Source organism: Haemaphysalis longicornis, unplaced genomic scaffold (genome assembly GCF_048455015.1).
Source record: "Haemaphysalis longicornis isolate Haplotype H1 unplaced genomic scaffold, Haemaphysalis longicornis Haplotype H1 scaffold_12, whole genome shotgun sequence".
Lineage (NCBI taxonomy): Eukaryota > Metazoa > Arthropoda > Arachnida > Ixodida > Ixodidae > Haemaphysalis > Haemaphysalis longicornis.
In genome coordinates this window covers 41,477,936-41,498,418 of record NW_027526225.1, presented here as the reverse complement: position 1 = coordinate 41,498,418, position 20,483 = coordinate 41,477,936, and the positions used below count along the sequence as shown (strand labels likewise).

The following is a 20,483-nucleotide window of genomic DNA, read 5'->3' as shown; positions in this document are numbered from 1 at the left end:
TTTCTTTCTTTCTTTCCAAATTCTTAATCTGTTTCAATGATCTACCACATCCTCCCCTTTGCTTTCCGAGGTGTTCTCGACTGCCAACCCTTATTTCTGTGTTATTTTCAACGAGCCCCTCATTTCCTATTCTGATTCGCTATATATATATATATATATATATATATATATATATATTAGTAAAGAAAGCTTCGAACAAGGTAGCGATTGCTGCCAACGTTTCAGCAAAGAGACTTGCCTTCGTCAGTGTTGGATTCCCTGTGAATACCGCAAGGTTTCCAAGTTGCCCTTAGACACAATAATTCCAGTAGGTTCAATACAGGAGCAGAAGCACTTAATTCGAGCAGCAGGTTCACTGCTGGAATAATGCGTCTAGGCGAAAACTGGAATCCTTGCAATATTCACAGGGAATACAGAAATTAGGCATTGTGTTGCTTGTACGTCATCCAAACAGTATGACCCGTCCCTCTGCTCCCTATGTGGTCACCTAATTCCTTCTGTTTTCATTCCTTCGCTTCCATTTTAGTATGCGCAGGCATCCCTCCATTCTATCCTCTGGAATTGCATTTATTTTAATTCTTTTATGTCTTTTTGCTCCGCTTTCTATTGTGCCCCGTACGTCCTTCTATCTTTTTGTTTTCGAGTTTCAGAAACAGCCTGTTCCAGCAGTGTTGCTGTTGGCGACACGTGCAATGTCAGTTGTGCTGTTATTGGTTTTCAGTGCGTGTGTGTGTGTGTCTGTGGTTTCTCTTTTTTTTCTTTTTTGACGAAGTTGTTTTTCCGCTTCTCTTACTTTTTTTCTGACCCAGGGCTTGCAAACACCTTCTGATAAGAACTTCTCTCACCCCCTGTACTGCTTCCGACGTTTCTGAGAACCTTGCTGAAAGCCACGCGGAATGGCAACAAATACCCTCCCATCCTTTCCCTCCAATAATTTCCCGGAATATCTACTGCACCCGACTTCCCTCTTACCGACTACGCGGCTCAAAATATAGAACCCTCCTTCCTCCTCAAAATCTCCCCCTGCATACTCCCAAACAAATCCGGTTCCAATTTTTATTGCGATATATGCCCGTTGGCATAAATACAATGTCACAAGTAGAGATTAACTACCATTTCGTGAAGAAACGCAAGGAGGGAGCGATGATGGGGTCCCAAAGCCACCCGTTAAGGTCAGGTGGTCGGCCAGGGTGGAGGCCTGTGCCTCGAAGGTGTCTTGTTCTCGCCGTATTCAATGAAGAACACATCCACAGCAAATGTTCAGTGTCCGCATCTTCGGCAGGAGCCGTGCAAAAGGGGCAGTTGTGTGCGAACAGGGCATGGTAACGTGGCGGCCATTCCCGGGTAACAGCGGGAAAGAGGGCTACACCAACACGAAGTCTTCACAGCAGGACCTCCTCCCAGCGAGCATTCCACTTCCTTTTCTCTTGTCTCTTAGGTACGTATACCTATGTAAAGCGTGCCAGGCAGGCCACGGTTTGCCCTGACGAAGGCAAGTCTCTTAGCTGAAACGTTCGCAACAATAGCTACCTCGTTTGAAGTTTTCTTTTCTTGTGTTCTCTACCATCTTACAAGATTATCTGCTCCACATATATATTTCGGATGAAGCGACGGAAATAGGAAGCCAAGCCCAGGAAACTTCGTAGCTCTTTCTAATGAAGAGGCCGGGAAAAATTGATGACCGCATTGATCTTGCCTGGACCCTGGCGTATACCTTCCTTACTTACAACGTGGGCCAAGACTTTGATTGAGGTACTGGCAAAGCGACATTTCTTGGTGTTCAGCGGTAAACCAGCATTGCCGAGACAGGTGAGGACTTCATCCACACGTTAAAGGTGTTCAGCGAAAGGGAACGGAAAAATGACGATATCATTTAAGTAACATAGGCAAGTCCTCCACTTCAAGCCACGACGTACAGTATCAATCATGCGCTCAAAGGTGGCCGCAGCGTTGCAAAGTTCAAACGGCATCACGCGGAGCTCGTAGAGGCCGTCTGGTGTGGCGAAGCCTGCCTTTTCTTTATCGGATTCTGCCATGGGGATCTGCCAATAACCTGACCGAAGATCGAGACTCGAGAAGTATTCTGAGCCATGTAACGTGTCGAGTGCGTCGTCAATTCGGGGCATAGGCTATGTTACATTTTGTTCATCGGATGAACGCTCAGAAGACCTGGGAGTCATTGTTTTCAGGGAAGATTTGCTAATTCCATTTTTTGTGCCGGGGTGGGAGGATGTTATATTTTTTGCGGTGGACGTAGGGCAATTACCCTAATGAAGAAGAAGACGTCTGATCGTGCAGCGTTCGTGTGAAGAAAGAGAAGGAAGAAGAAGATGATCGGAAACGGTGTACATTAAGCGGTCTCAAGTAAATAGAGTTATTGTTTCTTTTACGGTGGCTTCGGACTCCTTTCTTCATCATCTTATGGTGCCGAAACCCGGGATCGAACCAGGGACCTTTAGATGGTCCCTTTAGCTGGTCCCTTTAGATGGTATATGGGACTTGTGAAGATGCTTCCGCGCTTGATGAGCAGACTATGTTACTTGGGGCCATTTCCGGGGACTCTTCAGGTGAACGTGATAGCAAAGCATCTTCAGTTTGGATGTCCAGTGTAGCAGGGGAACGTGACATAGTTCGCCCTTTCGCTTGTGATAGAAAATGTGAAGGGAGCGAAGTTCCGGCCGAGTGCATTCCTTCAGCAGCGTATTCAACATCGGGAGGTTCGTAGCACATCTTGGTAAGTGTAAAAAACTCTTTGAAGTTTGCCGATGCCTTCAAGGTCTTCATTATCTTGCACTGTTCATTGGTGTCAGCCTTGTCTTTTAACCGGTGGTACAATCGGCTCAATATGTCAATTATCTGGTCTTCATACTCAATGTTGGCTGTGAATTCCTCATTCAGGCAGTCGTTGTCGATAACCTGTTCAATCGCATCATTTAAATGCCTTAGCACAACTTCAGCTCTTCGTATGTCGCGCAAAAAATTCTTCAACATACCATGTACACCATTGGTCCTTACATTCAAGCTTAATACTGCCCTTTCGTCGCTGCATATTTTCCGAGCGATTGTCCTTTCTCTATCCCTTTTTACCTTTAAATCTTGAAGCAGAATACTGGACTGAGTGAAACTGCGTGCGTGTTGTTGAAGTAGCCTCTTTTTCGTTGTACGGCAAGCAGCGACACTCACCTCAGCATTCGCCAAGTCACTGTCCGGACCCACCGAGGGCAATCGTGAGAAGTGAGGATGAATTGTCGCGCTCTCGTTTGTCCATCCCGTCTGTCGCCTTTGGGCTGCACCACCGTAGCTCTGCCGAGTGCATCCGTCCGCCGTCCGCATCGTTGGTGTCCTTCTTGTAAGAGACCGATGGTCCAAAGACTTGGAATCTTTGCCGATATCTCATCCAGCTTACGGACACCGACTACGCCGCTTTCACTTGGATTGGTACCCGTTCCGCCAGATTGGTGGCCCCGACGTCTTCCTTCTCGGGTTTCGGCACCATAAGATGATGAAGAAAGGAGTCGGAAGCCGCCGTAAAAGAAACAATAACTCTATTTACATGAGACCGCTTAATGTACACCGTTTCCGATCATCTTCTTCTTCCTTCTCTTCCTTCACACGAACGCTGCACGATCAGGCGTCCTCTTCTTCACTGGGGTAATTGCCCTACGTCCACCACAAAAAATATAACAGGCTAGACGTCTTTCTGGGTAATTCTGTGCACTGAGTGCTGAGCCATCTTTCTTCCGGACCTGGACAACCGGCGAAGACCAGGAACTGCCCGAAGGGTGAACAATGTCCAGCTGAAGCATGTCATCCACATTTTCTTGAATGATTTTGCACTCTGTGGATGAAACACGACAGGGACGAAAGCGGACAATACAAGAACCATCGCTTTCTATGCGATGAGTCGCTGCTGATGTTCGTCCGAGAGTGAGGGAATGGCTGTCAAACAACGCCTTGTGCTTGTTAAGAAGGGCGAGTAGTGATTTTTGATTCTCCTCGCTGAGCTCATTGCTGATGGTGGGTGTAAGGCTCGAAGACGAAATCACTTGCCCACATTCATGCTGGAGTGATACTAGAGGGCAAAGCTCAAGACGGCCAACGTCCTCGTTTAGAATAGAAGCAACCTTTGTGCCTTTAGGAAGCAGAATCAGCTCTGATGCAATGTTTAGTGCGGAAATGAAAGCTTATCCTTGTGAAAAGTGAACGACGCAGGGCGGCATTATTACCCCTTTGCAAGCAAGCCAAGTTCCCAGCTGGTATGGCCAACAAATCTCCATCGGCGATACTGTCAGACGTTATGGAAAACACGGTTCCTTGGCAGGGGCAGGAGACACAATCTTTGGCAGAGGCCAACCGCGGTTCGGGAGCATCTGGTGCACAGGCCATTCCTGTCTCGGTGAGGTGAATCACAGGCTGGCGGCAGAAAATTACCGCAGATGACGCCGATAAAAAGTCCCCGCCCAAAATAATTTCATGAGAACACAGAGTCAGCACCGCACACTGAATGTAATGTAGGATTCCGTCTATGTTAACCCGCACTGTACAAATTCCACAAGGCCGAATCGCATCACCATTTTCCCCACTTCCACTTCCACCAATAATATGTTCCACGGACGTTCAGGAGGAGTTCTGATGTGTTCTAGCAATGCCGTTTCCCCTCCAAAAACTACAGGCGCTAGTTTTCCGAAGGGGGGGTTATTGGAAATTTAGGCAGGACGAAGAGGGGACAGCGAGCGGTGGTAGGACGAAGGCGATCTGCATCGTGTTGGAGTATCACGCTGAGAAAACTCAGGAAAATCGCGATGCGGGTAACAACGGCGAATAGGAGGGACATATGTGCTTCTACGGGTACCATCAGCAAAACGGGCGTTATCCCGCTCATCAGGACCGTACCCTCGGCGTTCATCCTGCTGGCGTCTTCGGCAAAAGCGGGAAAAGTGACCCCGAATTCCACAGTAGTAACAAACCGGGCGATCGCGAGGGAAAAGCTGGCGGTCGGGGCGCACGTGCACGCCGTACATCTGGGCCCCCCGAGAGGGGGCAATGGCTGACAAATGTCCAGGAGCAGACGAAAGCGGAGGCGATTCCACGAACAAGGGGTGTTTTGAAGCGGCATCCGCGTATGTCGTCACGTAAGGGGCAGCAGGAGTGGAATTTGCCGGTGCATACACCCTCATGGACGCAAGTTCTTCCTTGCTTGGATCCTTTAGCGGAGATGGGCTATGGTAGCAGTGATCGCGTGGGAGACACGATGAGTTACGGTTGCCGAGCTCCTCACGAATGATTGCGCGTATAGAGTACGCAGATATGTGTCCCCACCCAGAGGAGCCGGCTCTCGCTGAAGGCGAAGAGACTGCAACTAATGGAGGCGTTGGCAGGTCTCCCGCACATCGCTGATTGTCAGGGGATTCTGGTTAGCGAGGGCGATAAATGCAAATGAAGCAATGCCCTTCAAGTTGTGCCTGGCATGCTTTTGTCCACCCGGCGGCAGAGGGCGAGGACGTCCTCGATGTAAGCCGCATTTGTTTCGTCGGCACGTTGGACGCGAAAACCCAGATTTTTCTTGGCGCCATCGGCTCGAGCTTACGGGGTGCCGAAAGCTTTTCGCAGACGCTAAGTAAAATTGGTCCAGTTCTCGATGGTTGCCTCGTTGTTGAAGTACCATGTCTTTGCGACCAGGTCTAGGTGGAACGAAACATTGCGCAGCTTAAACGCATCATCCAACCAGTTCAATTGGCTGACGCGATTATACTGGTCGAGCCAATCCTCGACGTCTTCACTCCGAAAATCAGCTACGAGGAAGAGCCGCACTGGTGGCCTGTGATGACCATGCCGAGGGAGGTGGATCGCGGGATTCCGACGCGCTTTCGCGTTGCATCGTTGGCTCGCGTAGCGGGAGACGTCGACCGAAATGGAGCTTCAGGGGTGTAGCTGGGAGCGGCAGAGGACGGGACCGCAAGCAACTCCACCACGTGAGAGCGGGAAGCAGGGAAGCATACCTAAAGCAGGGCGGCGTTTATTCCGGTTGTCTTTACCAAGCAGCCAGCCGAACGAACCAACTCCGATGATAATTAGGATCACGTAAGGCCAGGGATACGAGATGACCCCAAACGATGCGTGGGGAGACGATGCTGATGATAGCGTGTTTGGACACAATAGAAAGAGCGACCACTTAAGCAATGAGTGTAAAGACAGCGCTCACAATATACAGGGTGTCCCAGCTATCATGCACCAAGATTTAAAAAAAGAGTAAAGGCGTAACTTGAAGAAAACCTAGTGCAAAATGTTTGCAGTACTGTGAAGAAGCGGAGAGTAATTTTTTCGTTAATGAGAATAAATAAGTAATTGTAATTAATTATCTAACTCGAGAAATACTGCCCTAATCACTAAAGTGTCAATGAGGCACTTGTAGGTAACCACGAGGGGTATATAACTGCGGTATTTTCAGCGATGAACTAATTGCGTACACATTTATTCTGACTGATTAAGGAAACCCGCGAAATATGAAAAATACCACGTGACGGCACCCCCGCGCGCACCGTAAAGCAACGCTCTCAAACAGGCTGCCTCTGAGTTAGCCAGAATGAAATGGACAAAATAAAGAAAGAAGAAATCGCGACCGAGTTTGTTCCTTATCTGCACACGCGTCCCGCAAATCTTGCTGCTTCTGCTCCTTCCATGCATGCTGTTATCAAGGTGATGCGCTGTCACTTCGGGGGGGTAACACGCGAAGCAGTTGCTTTCAATCAGCTTTGTTTGGGGACGCTGCTTTACAATGCGCGCGTAAGCGTCGTCACGTGGTATTTTTCATATTTCGCGGGTTTCCTTTATCGGTCAGAATAAATGAGTACGCAATTAGTTCGTCGCTGAAAATAGCGCAGTTAGATGCCCCTCGTGGTTACCTACAAGGGCCTCATTGACACTTTAGTGATTAGGACAGTATTTCTCGAGTTAGATAATTAATTACAATGAATTAATTAAGTCTCATTAACGAAAAAATTACTCTCCGCTTCTTCACAGTACTGCAAACATTATGCACAAGGTTTTCTTCGAGTTACGCTATTTCTCTTTTTTTAAATCTTGGTGCATGATAGTTGGGACACCCTGTATATGATGCTGTCCATTATCATGTAGTACAGTTACATGATGTTGGACAGCAACATCAGGTAATTACACATCATGTAATAATACGCACAATGAAAAAATTCTTCATTGTAGAACAATGTGTTTGTTGCCCGGCTTTTTCGGTCAGTATTTTAACTCTTACTGATTAATAGCAATAGTGAGGCAGAACTACCTTACAAGCACAATCTAATTTTTTGCAAAGCCTGATCATTTATAATGTTTTGCAGACACATAACCACATATTGAATAACTGTCGACAGAAACGTACCCCAAGAACCCACTATGCTAAGACGGCAGAGTTCTTGACAAGGTACCTACCATTAAGCCGAGGAAGTAGAAGAGGCTCACTCCAGTTCAGGTTTATGTTTTTCTGCGGTTGCCAGTGCTGCTCAGTTGGTAAGTGTTGGTAGGTGAAACAAGTGAATGCCGCATAGCTCATTAGAAAGAGAGTGGTGCCACGAAGACAGGAACGCTTCACTCCTGCAACGTTGAATAGTCAGAGGTATTCTCAGTTGATATTTATGTAGGCTAGTACTCTTAGATTGTGAGAAATTCAGCTATACGCCCCGAGCCCTCCCTGTAGGGGCGCCACTGAATACCCCCTCGCGGCCCGTTTTGAGAGCAGTCGTGGGAGTCTGCGGCCCGCTCCCCACTGTCGTAGTTGCTTTTGCGGCAAGTTAACGTCTGATATTCACCGTTTTTATGCGTTCGAAATGCATACCTATGTGTAGCAGCCTCTGTCTTCGCGAAAGTGGTGTATTTACGAGTAAAAAGTTTCTGACGCGACCTTAGGGCGCTAAATTCGGTCTGTATAAACGCCAGGCGCGTGTCGCTGGCCGGCGTCGCGAAACCGGTGAATGCGTGGAGCTGATTCGTCATTCCGCCGCCCTCAAATTTACTAACAGTATCTCCGTAAGCGGCGTTACTTCAGATGGTCATGATACTGCTATACACTACGATGTAAATAGGTTTCGTGTGCTTACATATTTTAGTGTAGCACTCATACCTGACAGCCCGCAAGTTACGCTTCATATCTCATATTGATCACTACCGTGAACCAACCAATGTTAAATAAAATTCATGGACATCATACGCAATCAGTACGATCGACAATGCAAAATAACATGCGAGAATCAGCACAAAGAATTTACGGCTGGGTCGTCTTCTCGTGAGGTGAGCCCTCGCAAACAGTCATTTTCTACATATATCTTCAGCTTATATCCGCGTCCGTGACTAAACGCTTCATCGAAACATCGTCATACGACATAGGGAGCCTGCATAATCCAGCGGAAGGGTGAAATCAGAGGGCCTTATCAGTTACCACACTCTTCCAACGTCCCCTTTTATCGCTTGTGAACGTGTGTTCGCCGAGTGATCAGCAGTTTGTAAAAGTCGAAAACAAAAAATAAAAGTGAACGCACTGCTTGCGTGTGTGATTACTAAAACGGTTTTTTTTTAAAATTTCACTCCGCATTTCTACACAATGATAGTTAAGCACCCCCACCCCCTGTCTCGGAAAATATCGGCGCATTTCTCATCTAGCTCGTCTAGTGGGTACTTTGCTTAAGTTAAGACGAAGGTATCTAGCATCTCCGAAGCTGCACTGGGTTTTTCGCATAACCGTACTAGCTATTATATTGCTTCCGGATTTGGCATACCATTTATTTTTCAGTGGTTTCATTAACTCTCCTTGGTTCTGGATATCAGGCGGGAGTGGTCACGTATATTTAACGAACCGCAGCCTTCAAATATGCTTATCATTTTCGCGTGGCCTCTATTCCTATAAAGGGCACACGTTATTGTCAGCTATTTCGTAATCACATCGCTGAATCATGTTTTTCTGGGAATTATATATATTACAAGCAAAACCGCATTCATTGTCCGCGCTGCAAAACAAAGTCAATCTCTCCCTGTGCCAGCATATGGTCTAAACGAGGCGAGAATAGAATGCACTTGCGCCTGACATATTCGGAGGTGTGCAGTGGTGATATGCTGCTGCCGTCGTAGGTGCCCGTAAGAGCGGCGAAGAATCGCGCAGTACCACCTTACCGGATAGCTCTTGTTGGTGTTCGAGTACTATCAGGAGGCAGCTGTTTTTGAAGTGCCCTAAACATACTATTTGCTCCCAGTCGTCACAATAAAATGTTGTTTAGGGTGCGGAAAGGCAAAAAGAATCTAAAGAGAACCAAAACACTGCAGAAGCCGCTATCAGCTGCGCAGCGGGCATCCCGTAAGAGCCGCCCAGAAGCGGTGGCAGGCGGCACAGAGATCGCGAGTTCGAGGCGTATACAGATGAATAATTGGGAGAATGCTAATAAATACAATTGGCTGGAATTATATGCTTATATATTCATTTTCAAAATACGGAGAGCGTCAATAAACTTGATGTTTGTTCTACCCTTTCCACAGATTTTTTTTATTTTGGTTCAGCGATTGGTAGAGCATCAGCGACTCACCCGAAGAGCCTTCTTCCTCCGCCCAAATCTTCAACTTGAGAACAGGCGACATTCTGGCGTCACCTACAAACCTACACCTTCCCGCACCCGTGAAGGCGCCACGCCATGTACCCTACTATTCACCATTCCAAAATTCCCTTTCACGCAAATGAGTATGCCAAACTTTACCGCAATACGTGGGCCCGGCCTAGGAGGGTTGTATAAAACTTTGGAGTGCAAGTCTCTCCTAGCCGGTAATGCAGAGAGGTGAGGCAGGAGAAACCGGTCGCCGGCCATATTTCCGTGGGCAGAAGTGCCGTTGAGCTGGCAGGCACGCTGCAGTACTTTCGTGTTTTTCGGGTTCACATGGAAGAAAACGATAGCCATGGTGGCTTTGTCGATGACGGTACTTGAGGGAAGCCTGATGTTCGTCTTACGCGTAAGCTATAGACGTAGGATATGATCCGAGCAGCGAGTTTGAATTTGACATTTGCATATCTCTGAAGAGAGATATGCAAATGCCAAATATGTGAAGAGAGCCGCCGCCGAGTGAAAATGACTAGTGCTGGGATTAACACAACACTCCTGCTTTTAATTCAATAAACGTTTATACAGTGTCTATAAGGCTATAGGCCCTGTCTGTAGCATTAAGGATACGTCAAGTGGCATGTCATGGCAAGACATGCCGCATAAATACGGCTTCTAATGCCCGCATTTCGCACTGAAATGTAGAGTTATTTTTTGGCAGTAATGCAAGTAATGAGAATATTACAGTGTTATATGTTTTTCACATGCAATGTGTTCTGGTTTATAAGACATCCCTACTGAGTCGACATGCATAAGTCCAAACTAAGTAGCATGCCGAGTTACTACGCGGCCCAAATTTTACAATGTCGTGTTTGGGTTCATCTCTGCAATTTCTCGCTTTTTCTTGATTTTACAAAATGTTTGAGGCTGAAACGCATTGCACTGACGTTCATTAGAGTACACTGAAGATTATTAAAGCAGTTTGCTATTCAGGGTACGCAGTCATAATACTTGATAAACTTCACAGAAAGCATGAGAGAAATTTAAGGAATATCGCTTCAAAGGGAATTAAACACAGTCGGTCGCAGTCTCTCGACATCCAGTTATCTCGCCTAACAGCACATTAGGGAATTTTAGCTGACCGTCTTTCACGGTCCGCTCCGCTCCGATAGCGAGCGGAAGCGCCATTGCGCATGCGTGGCGCGCTTGGCCGCGAACGGCATTGGCTCCGGTTACGCTGAGCGGCCCGCCGATACCGGAGCGCAGCGTCGAAAACGGTCAGCTAAAACTCTCTATTGTCACGCCCACCGAAGCGCTTAGTTTCTAGGAAACCTGTGACAAGGGCAAATGTTCATATGTGATGCATGAATACAAAAGCGCGGCACTTGCTGCGTTTGGAATGTTCATTTCGTTTCGGCGCCTCCCTCGCCCTGATTTTTTTTTCCAGTTTTTGACAAAGTTACCACATTACATTCTCAACATCGTGAACCAAGCACGTTCGCACGCGAGTAGCCTGCGATTATAAATTGCGCGCAGGAGGTTACGCTATTGAATTCACCTCATCACTAATGGTTCTCCTTTGCACGCGGGTCGCCTGCAATTAACAACAAAACTGCGCGCAGCAGGTTACTCTATTGCATTCACAGCAAGTATAGTGCATATATTCACGCTAGTAGCCTGCTATTTAAAGAAAAATGCGCTGAGAATACTAATCGCTTTCACAACCTTGCTAACCCGGTATGTTTGCAAGTAGTAGGCTGCCTTTGAAAATAAAACCACCAGGATGAAGAACGTGGGAGAACATTGAATCAAAGGCTCGTACAAAGCTCAGCGAAACGGCTCGGCTAACCTCGCCTTTGTCATTACACGCTTATCAAAACAGCGCACGTGCTCACGTAGGGCCGACTGAGCGCAAATGGTATATTATACATAACTGCCTTGATTTATGCCCGTTACTATCTGAGCAAACACTCTGCATCTAAATTAATGCGGAAGGACAAATCGCGGAACTCATATTATACAAACGTTATTTCACGGAGTCAAACGACTACTAGGACGATGGCAACTAAAACTGAAAACATTTGCGTATCTGCGTAAACAAGTGCGTGAACAAGTAGGGTGACGACTCCTGCTAGGGCGATTTTCCATCGAAGTACAGTATCGGTGCCAGTCTGTGCAAATAGTGGGAAAAATGCACTCGAGACCCAAAACGAACAGAACCAAAGGTGATCCCCGGCGCCTTCTTCCTGCGACTAGAGCAGCCAAATGTGATGCACGAGCACACCATAGCTGATTTCTACAGCTGTGTAGCGTCGAGACAATTTTCACGATTAACTAAGTCATAAATACACGCGTGCAAGCATGCAACCGCCAGACGTGCAGCAGAGAGGAGAACGCGACGGATGCAGTGCAATTGCTACGAAGGAGGACGTTTTCGTTGAAGGCAAGATGGCGGCCGTCGGTGTCAGCTTTGGGGCGCCATCTCCACTGCAGAAGATTTCATACATCCTCCTTGACCTGCACCGACATTCGGAACATCCCCTGAATAACCAAACCAGCTCTTGAGCAGTGTACAGCCGCGCTGGTTAGCTCGGACCCGGAAGGTCAGCTACAGCTGGTACCGCGGACCACGAGTGCAGCCAGAGCTACTGGGGCCCTTGTGTAGGGCTCCCGCTCTTCTGCTCACGAACAAAGCACATATTTTCCTAACCTGTGTAAAATAAAGTTATCTTTCCTCCTTCTCCCCGAAGGCACCGTGACCATTGGTGAGTTCGCATGACCTGACATTTGTTAACCCTGCGACGGTTCATGGGCACCGCCATTTTGTTATTTATGATTTTAGTCGGTCAACTCTTGCAGGCTTAGCTCGTCCTCCCTGCTCCTCTGCTGCACGCTACTGACGCCGATCCGAATGTGAATCAAAGATAACGCATGTACCAGCACCTCAGGTGCAGAAGAATGTCCAAAGATGTCGTTTTGCTGCTGCTTCGGTAGTGTTTTGAACAAAGGACTCGGTCACAGTTAACTGCGAGGGCGTAGATGCGGAAATCTCGCAACACTCATAAACAACAAAATATCCGGCGTTGCTGTTTTGCGGACCTCAGTTGCGGTACTCTAACAGTTTATCTGCTGACACTACGCTCGGCTTCTCTGCTGGCAAATACTGGATCCTGCATAGTATGACACCTGGGCTCGGCGTCTTGGGCAAGAACTGCTCCATTACTGACAGTAGTAAAAAATCTTTACCCGAATGCATGGTGGGGGTTCCGTTGCTCACAGGCGTCTTTACATACTTAATGCGATTTCGATGTTTGTTTTGTGGTCTCATTGAACGAATTCTGAGCTCCATGCTCTATGTCTGACTAGCCTGACGCATGGGTTTGGAGTCGCATTTCTTGCCGCCTTGGCGTTTTTGGACACGGAAATTGTTTTGCACATTGTGATGAAACCATCGGAGGTAGAGGTATACACCTATGCTTTAAATATAGGACATTACTATGTTTTGGACATGTAAGATTACGTATTTCAGCGGAAGGTGGAAAAAAACACCTCCCACACATTTACCATACCAAGTGGCACGGTCGTCCTCGTTCGCTTTGTGCTGTTGTGTCTCGAACCGAGTATACATAATTGAGACAAGTTGATACTAAACCTTTTACGCCGGCTTTTCTTGAATAATGGAAATGCCGCTCATAGAATGTGCTACCTCATTATGCCTGCCCTTTAATCAGCAACCATCGTATGTTTCTGGTGTATTTTTCGCTTTACAAATGCTTGAAAAGCAAAATTGCTTAAAAATGTTTGGCCACATCGTGATCCTACAAACTGTCACAGCGGCTTACTGAGGCAAGCACGTGACGTATGAATCCAACTCACTGGAGGCCAGGACGTCCTGTTACACGGAGTGTCACATAACGGTTTGGTTTTAAGACTCCCGCATCCTCCTTGATACTCGCTGGAACGAGCTGGCTGCTCAACCTCTGTATCGTAGGGCGTCGCCAGGGCAAGGTAAGAGCACGTGGTGAGCGCATGTGGTTGGAGAGCAGGAGAGAAGTCGGCTAATTGGAAAACACTCCTTCTATAGGAGCTTCAAAGGAGCTTGCATTATTTCGAGTGCACCTGGCAGTCGTTACTCGAATGTTCAGAAATTGGGTGAAGTCGTGCGCCGAATGGCAGAACAAGCCGCCCATCGGGAGCGCTAGCAGGAGTTTGCGCGCCAACGGGAATCGATATGCTTATTGTGAGATCCATAAAGCTGAGCCTAAACGCCAGGCAGCATCACTGTTAACCTCAACGGATGTGACATGAAGGCAGGGAATCTGGTGTAATTTTTTTGTCTAAAATGTCCTCTTTGGTAAGTTCTACGGAATGTTTTTGTGGGTATTGGGATTAAGCACTTCTTCGTTTGTTTACGTGCCGCGATCTTCTTACTGGAAGTGGGAAGCCAGCGCTGACTCAAAACAAAATGCCGCGAAAAGCACAGCGTAAAACTCTACTACGTTTGCTTCTGTCGCATCAGTTTCCCCCGTAGGCATGAATAACATACGCATTCGAGGCACCCGTTATGCCAATGAAGCTGTTAGGCTTGACCTCTCTAGAATGCCTCACGAATGACGCTTCGCTCCCTTACTGTCGACGCCACCATGCGTTGCCTCATTATAGCCTTAAACCGTTCAAACCGCTCGCAAGTGATTTATCTGCCAGTTTGTTTTTTTCTGGAGAGAATTTCCGGGGATTCTTACCTGACATTTCCTAGAACCGGTGATGCGCCGCTGTTCGCTGGCAGGATAGTCGGATAGGATGACAATGATGATCATGCCCTTCCCGTGTTCTGCAGGTATCCACAACGGGGGATTGGCCTGCCCTAAAACGCGAAATACGTTTCCGTTGGAGGCGCAAATTGGGGCGTTCAGAGAGATGGATTGGATTGCAAAAGGCTGTATTTTGGGCACTCTGCGAAAAGAAGCGTACTTCGATAAAATCCCGACTTACTCAATATTTCTGCGATCCGTATGAATTAAAGCGATCTGTCGTCGGAACATACTGTTCAATCACATTACTAACATAGATTTTACGTACCCCAGAAATATTGGTCGGTGAGGTGGTATTCTGCGCAGAGAAAGTTTCTGCACCTATGCTAAGTTGGTCCGTACCCACCCAGACAGTTTTGACTGGACAGGAATAAACGTTGCAAATGCGATGCCATTGAAAACAACTATAGACCAAAATAAAAATGTACAATCCCCGCTACTGAGGTGGAAAAACGAAGTAATCAATAAAAAATACTTAAGGACTTGTGCATTTGGACCGCTCACAACTCTAAATAAATTGTATGAGATGGCAATGCGAAGAGATTTTGTCCTGTTTCTCTAATAGGGTTCAGTACTGTATTTGGGAAAGGGAATACCAAGTGCACGTTAACCTTCCTTGCTGCAAAAGGCATGAGCCCTCTATGGCACTGGATGTGAAGAAAGTAGGTGTTTAACGCTTTCTTACTGTTAGTCTCAGAATGTTAACAGATGCCTTTGTAGAGTTAAAGTCTAGATCCTATAACCATGCAAGAAACGTTTGCTGGTTACACTTGTTGTCAGATGCTAGAATACATGAGCACAATACAGTTGATGCCGCTTATAATGGCTGCAGTTATAATGAATGCTCGGTCATAACGTACGAACGTGGCATGACCGCCGCAGTATGCACTAAGGCAATGGCATATAAACTGCAGATCACAACAAATGGGCGTGAGGTCGCCTCTCGGGCACAGCGGACGAGCCATCCTTGCCTGTCCGCGACAAGCGGTGATAGCCGCCTTCAATTTTTACATTTGTCAACTATTGGTGCAGGTTATGTATGCACGGGAGAATACAGCTAGAACATGCATTTCTCTTAAAGTTTCTTTTTGCCTGGTCAGCCAATCTTAGCCAAGTTCTGCTGAGTTCTCAGAAAGGATAAAGTGCCAGGACATTTAACGCTCACTCCAACATACACATTTTTCTCCTTTGAGGTCCGCAGCCTTCTTTGTTACACACCGTGCCAGGTGACAGTTTCTGTGGTGATGATTCACATTTTGATTTTAGGGATAGGTCTCAACAATCATGGCACCCCGTGTCGTATGCGACAACAGTCAAGATTTGGTACGAAATTAAGAGAAGGGATGTGTTGCAAGCTAATAGGTGACCTGTAAAAACTGCAAAGGCTTACGGGTACAATGTCTGCTCCCTCCACTTGCGGTTCGAAAGCTCTCCTGGCCTCCCCTATGCCAGCAGCCTCCACGCGTGTGGGTGCGTGTTTCCACCGAAAAAATGCTCACGCATCGCGTATTCTCTTAAATGACAATGATTAATTTTATTAGGAGCTTCTCTCAAAGGTAACCACTCTGACACAATCTTGCTCTGACAATCTAAGTAGTGTGTAACAAATTTATGAATAGAAAATGCTGCAGTGACTACATTTCAACTTTCAGTGCACTAATTACTGGCCATTGCATTTGTCAGTTTGGGCATTATAAAACCTCAGCTGTGGCTGGGCAGTGTACGCCCTCATACCCACAGCCGTCACCTTCCCCGTCACGGCACCGTCACGTCAACAAAAAGCGACGTTGATGGGACGGAGAAGTGTTCAGACCGGATCTACACGGGAGCTTTCCGCCAGAGTACAGGGCTGTCTGCGTAGTGATCAGTTGTGGCTGTAAATGCGCGTGGTTAATGTAAAAAGTAATAAAAAATGCCATGACATGTATAATTCAAGGTGAACAGATTGCTAAAATAAAAAAACAAATAACAATCTTGTTGAATGCTGAATTATTTCCTTAATTTTGTATTCGTTACGACATGCCGCGTTCAGGCGTACTCAGCGTTGGTAGTTGGCAACCTATGCAAATTGCGCGTCTGAACGCGGGCCGTGTCCTCCATGTACAGGAGCGATGGCACGCCATAACAACCATGCTACGTCTTTTGTTTTTCTGAGCACGCTTCTGCTGATGTTCGTGTTGAGTGAGGAAGCGCAAGCCTTTGCGTAAAAGGAAGGCTCGGTCGAGGAGCGTGTGGATGCGAGAGATGTGCCGCTATCGAAAGTCCGGCCACTCGCCAACTCTAATCCCACTGCTGAGACGGTCTGACCAGGAATACTTTTTTGAGTAAGTGTTGTGTTTCGGGGGTGCAAGACGAGCCTAAATATGCAATACTGAAATATTATACCTGTTGCAGCTACATGAGGATGAGCGCTGCAACCTTCGACAAACTGTTGTCGTTGGTAGGGCACGCAATACAGAAACACAAACTGGAGGGAGAGCATCGCGGCGACTACGCGGCTGGAAATCACGCTCAGGTAAGCTGAAATGTTCATGCGCGCACGTGCACGCGAACCTAAACTGAAACAAAATAACAGCAGACAATGGATAGTGATGGTGCGGCCCAGCAGCGAGAACGGAAACCTACGTCGATATAAAGAATGCGTGTTCGAGACCGCTTTCACTGCTGCTATGCGAGTCGGCCCAGGTCGTTTACTGGAGAATAGATCCTTGCATTAGCTCATATGTGTTTCGTCCCATTTCGCTTATCTGGAAATGACGGTTAGTTACGCGCGACGTTATGGTTGCTTCATAGCAAAAGTTCTCACGGTATCACAAAAGGTCTGGGAAACGTGATTTTTAAAAATGACATTTCACAGTGGCCATATTTCACCATACTTCCAGCCTTATTTAAAAGGAATTGCGCAACGGCGATGAATTGATAAAATGATCGCCCTCAGTCAATTTTTTAATTCACAGTGTTGAATGACGCCAAAAGTAACACGACAAAATATATGTATTCAGATTCACAGCCGTTCTGCCGTCAACCTGAAGTAATGGGAATGTGACTGTGCGCCTTAATCAAAGGAAGCATAATATCCTTGCCTTATACATGAGCTAATATTCTGAGCATTTTCTTCATTTGCTGCATTTCACAGCAACGGATACGTTTTTTTTTTGCAGATTCCTTGCTAGCGGTGACAGCCAGCGCAGCCTGTCGTATGCGTTTCAAGTTGGGAGGTCGACTGTGAGCAAAATAATATCCGAGACATGACTGGCGATCTGGAACATCCTGAAAGACGATTACGTGAAATGCCCGCGCACAGAATGTGAATGGAAATCTGTTGCAAGAGGTTTTCTTCAACGATGGAATGTGCCAAACTGCATCGGTAAATAATACTGAAAAATGCTCGCCTCTTTTTGCATACACTCAAAAAAATGCCTCCAGTTCGTGGTTGCATGAAGTTTTTTTATATCTGGTTTTTACAGTACTTCCGCCATTAAGGTTGTGAATACTAACAGAATGAGAGTACTTCAGCCATTGAGATTGTGAATATGAACAGAATGTTTTTTTTTTCAGGGAGCGTAGACGGGAAACATGTGACAATCGAGGCTCCCAGCAACTCTGGTTCCGAAAATTTCAATTACAAAGGGAGCTTCAGCAAACTCCTTCTAGCCACGAGCGATTCCGCCTACAAGTTTCTTTATGTAGACATTGGTTGGTGAGGAGGCGAGAGCGACGGAGGGATTTTCGGCCGGAGTGCACTCCATCATGTCCTGGAATCGAACCGGCTTGGAGTACCTGGGCCCTCCCGCCTTCCTGGGGGTGACGTTGCACCTTACGTCATCCTTGGGGACGAGGCGTTTCCCTTAAAGCCTTACCTCATGCGTCCGTATCCGAGACGAGCCCTAAGAGGTGACCAGGAACGGGTTTACAATTATAGGTTGTCCCGTGGGAGGCGGGTAATAGAAACTGCTTTTGGCATTCTGACAAGCCGGTGGCGGATACTGAGGCGGCGGTTTAAGGCAACAGATGAGAATGTGAATAGATATGTCATTGCAGCAGTAGCTCTGCACAACTTTTTAATGACACTTGATGAGGAAAAAGGGAGATATTGTCCTCCACGATTTGTAGATAGTGAAGCGTGGAATCGAGATGTCATAGATGGGGAGCGGCGGAAAGAGGGGGAAGCTGTTCCCGTGTTTTCGGAGGCAACACACCTGGGGTCAAACAGGCCAATTCGCATTGCTGAAATTGTTCGCAATCGTCTAAAGGAATATTTATGGGTCCTGGGCAGGTTGACTGGCAAATGGATTACATCCACCGAAGCAAGCCCAGGTCCAGCAGATAGTGACAGTATTTAACAGTTTGGAAGATCCGTTTATTTTTCTTCCAGCAAGGTAACGCGGTTTGTCGCCATCCGCTATCCATCCTTTCATATTGTTGCGGAACTACGCACACATTTGTTGGGTGCCTTTTGTGCTCTGTGGCAAGCAGCAGAAATGTGCCGTTTCACGCATTTGACATTTGTTGACGTCACGCACTGCCGAATTTCTGCAACGGCGCCTCAAGAACGAGGCGAGCAGCTGTTTCAGAACGCACAAACAAAATAGGGCACTGCAGCGCCTTCCCTTAAGCTGGGCAGGCACGAAAGTCACAATGTGCTTTCTTTCCACATTGGTGGAAAAAATTTCACTTTGTCTTCCACACTTCACCCTTCATGCCTTTTCCCCCTGTTCATGCAGCAAATGGTTGCAAAACGTTTGTGTTTGGATGCAGCGCAATATTCATATTTGTTTTGGTTGCTGTTCCTAATTGGTGCTGTGATTCTCTTGTTCATTGTACACGCGTTTTTTATGTGTGCTGGTGCATTACAAGTACATCAGTAAGTACGCATTTGTTTGTGTTACCAAGGTTACTTTCATATTATAGCAAATAAAACATCTGAGCACTGCCCTGGTTTCGTAAATGTCTATGTTTCATGCAACTCCACATAATGCACCCCTATATCTAACTAATGACGACGGTTGGTGGAGAGGCTTCATCGTCAGACAAAGTAGCCTTTTTGGTTGGGCGTTGTCACGGTACACGCACCATCAGTGAGAGCACTAAAGCTTCACTTTAATGAGCTGTGAACCAAGCGAGACCAAAAGGTATGACATTTCCAAGTTTAACCAGCCCTTTATTTCGGTGAGTAACGGCGTTAGGTTTCACTATGTTCAGCAAGTCCACGGCGCAAAGTGGAATGATGAAATGCAGCAACCACAAATAAATACTTCCAACTAGCAACACACCTGAAACGGTTCCTCCACATTCCAAATGAACATACAAGAAATTGTGACTACACAAGAACTATCTGTAAACAGAACACCTACCGAAGTAAAGGAAATACTATTGAAAAAGTAAGGAATCAGTAGGGGGACAAGCAGCTGCAATGCAACATCTACACAAACACACGAGACAGTCAAACACAGAAGCAAATCCCAGGACTTGGACTTGGAAGTGCAAAAGGCAGTGTACTGAGTTTACATTAGCAATGTTTCGTACATTTTCATACTGCACGGTAAGGCTGGAAACAAGGTGTGCAGGAACATTTGCGCAGCGAAGTATGCATGCATGTCCGGGTCAAGGCAAGGTCAAGGCAAGGTCAAGGCAAGGTCAAGGCAAGGTCAAGCAACTAAACAAATAAAGCAGAAAAAAATGTTTCGTATCAAGACAAAACTGCAATACCGCAAAAACCAGACATCTCGAAAAAAATGCTACCTGCACTGAAACTGCATAGAAACACCAATTAAGCCACACAAACTGCTGAGTGACGCATTGTGCCTGCGATGCTGCTGTAGTTGTGACCCTTCTACAGTAAAGGCTCGTTCATCAAAACTCGAAGAGGGACATGACAGTGGGCGAATTAGAGCGGAGTTGCATTTACCAGGCAGGCGCTAGAATGAATGGACTACGCGAAGGCACAACACAAAGACGCCAACTCTGTACTCGTTATCGGGCATTAGGCGTTACTACATGTTTGTGGCAAGTGATTGCGTAATTAAGCTGCATGGAGTTCAGTGACCTGCTCTGGTGGCGCGGCTTGCGCTGCGGAAGCAGCGTG

At 46.8% G+C, this 20,483-nt stretch overlaps 1 pseudogene; it reads left to right on the top strand.

The window, feature by feature from the left end:
• LOC144161571 (uncharacterized) overlaps positions 1–17,773 on the top strand; it is a 32,295-nt pseudogene extending 14,522 nt beyond the window's left edge.
• Positions 17,774–20,483: the final 2,710 nt, after the last annotated feature.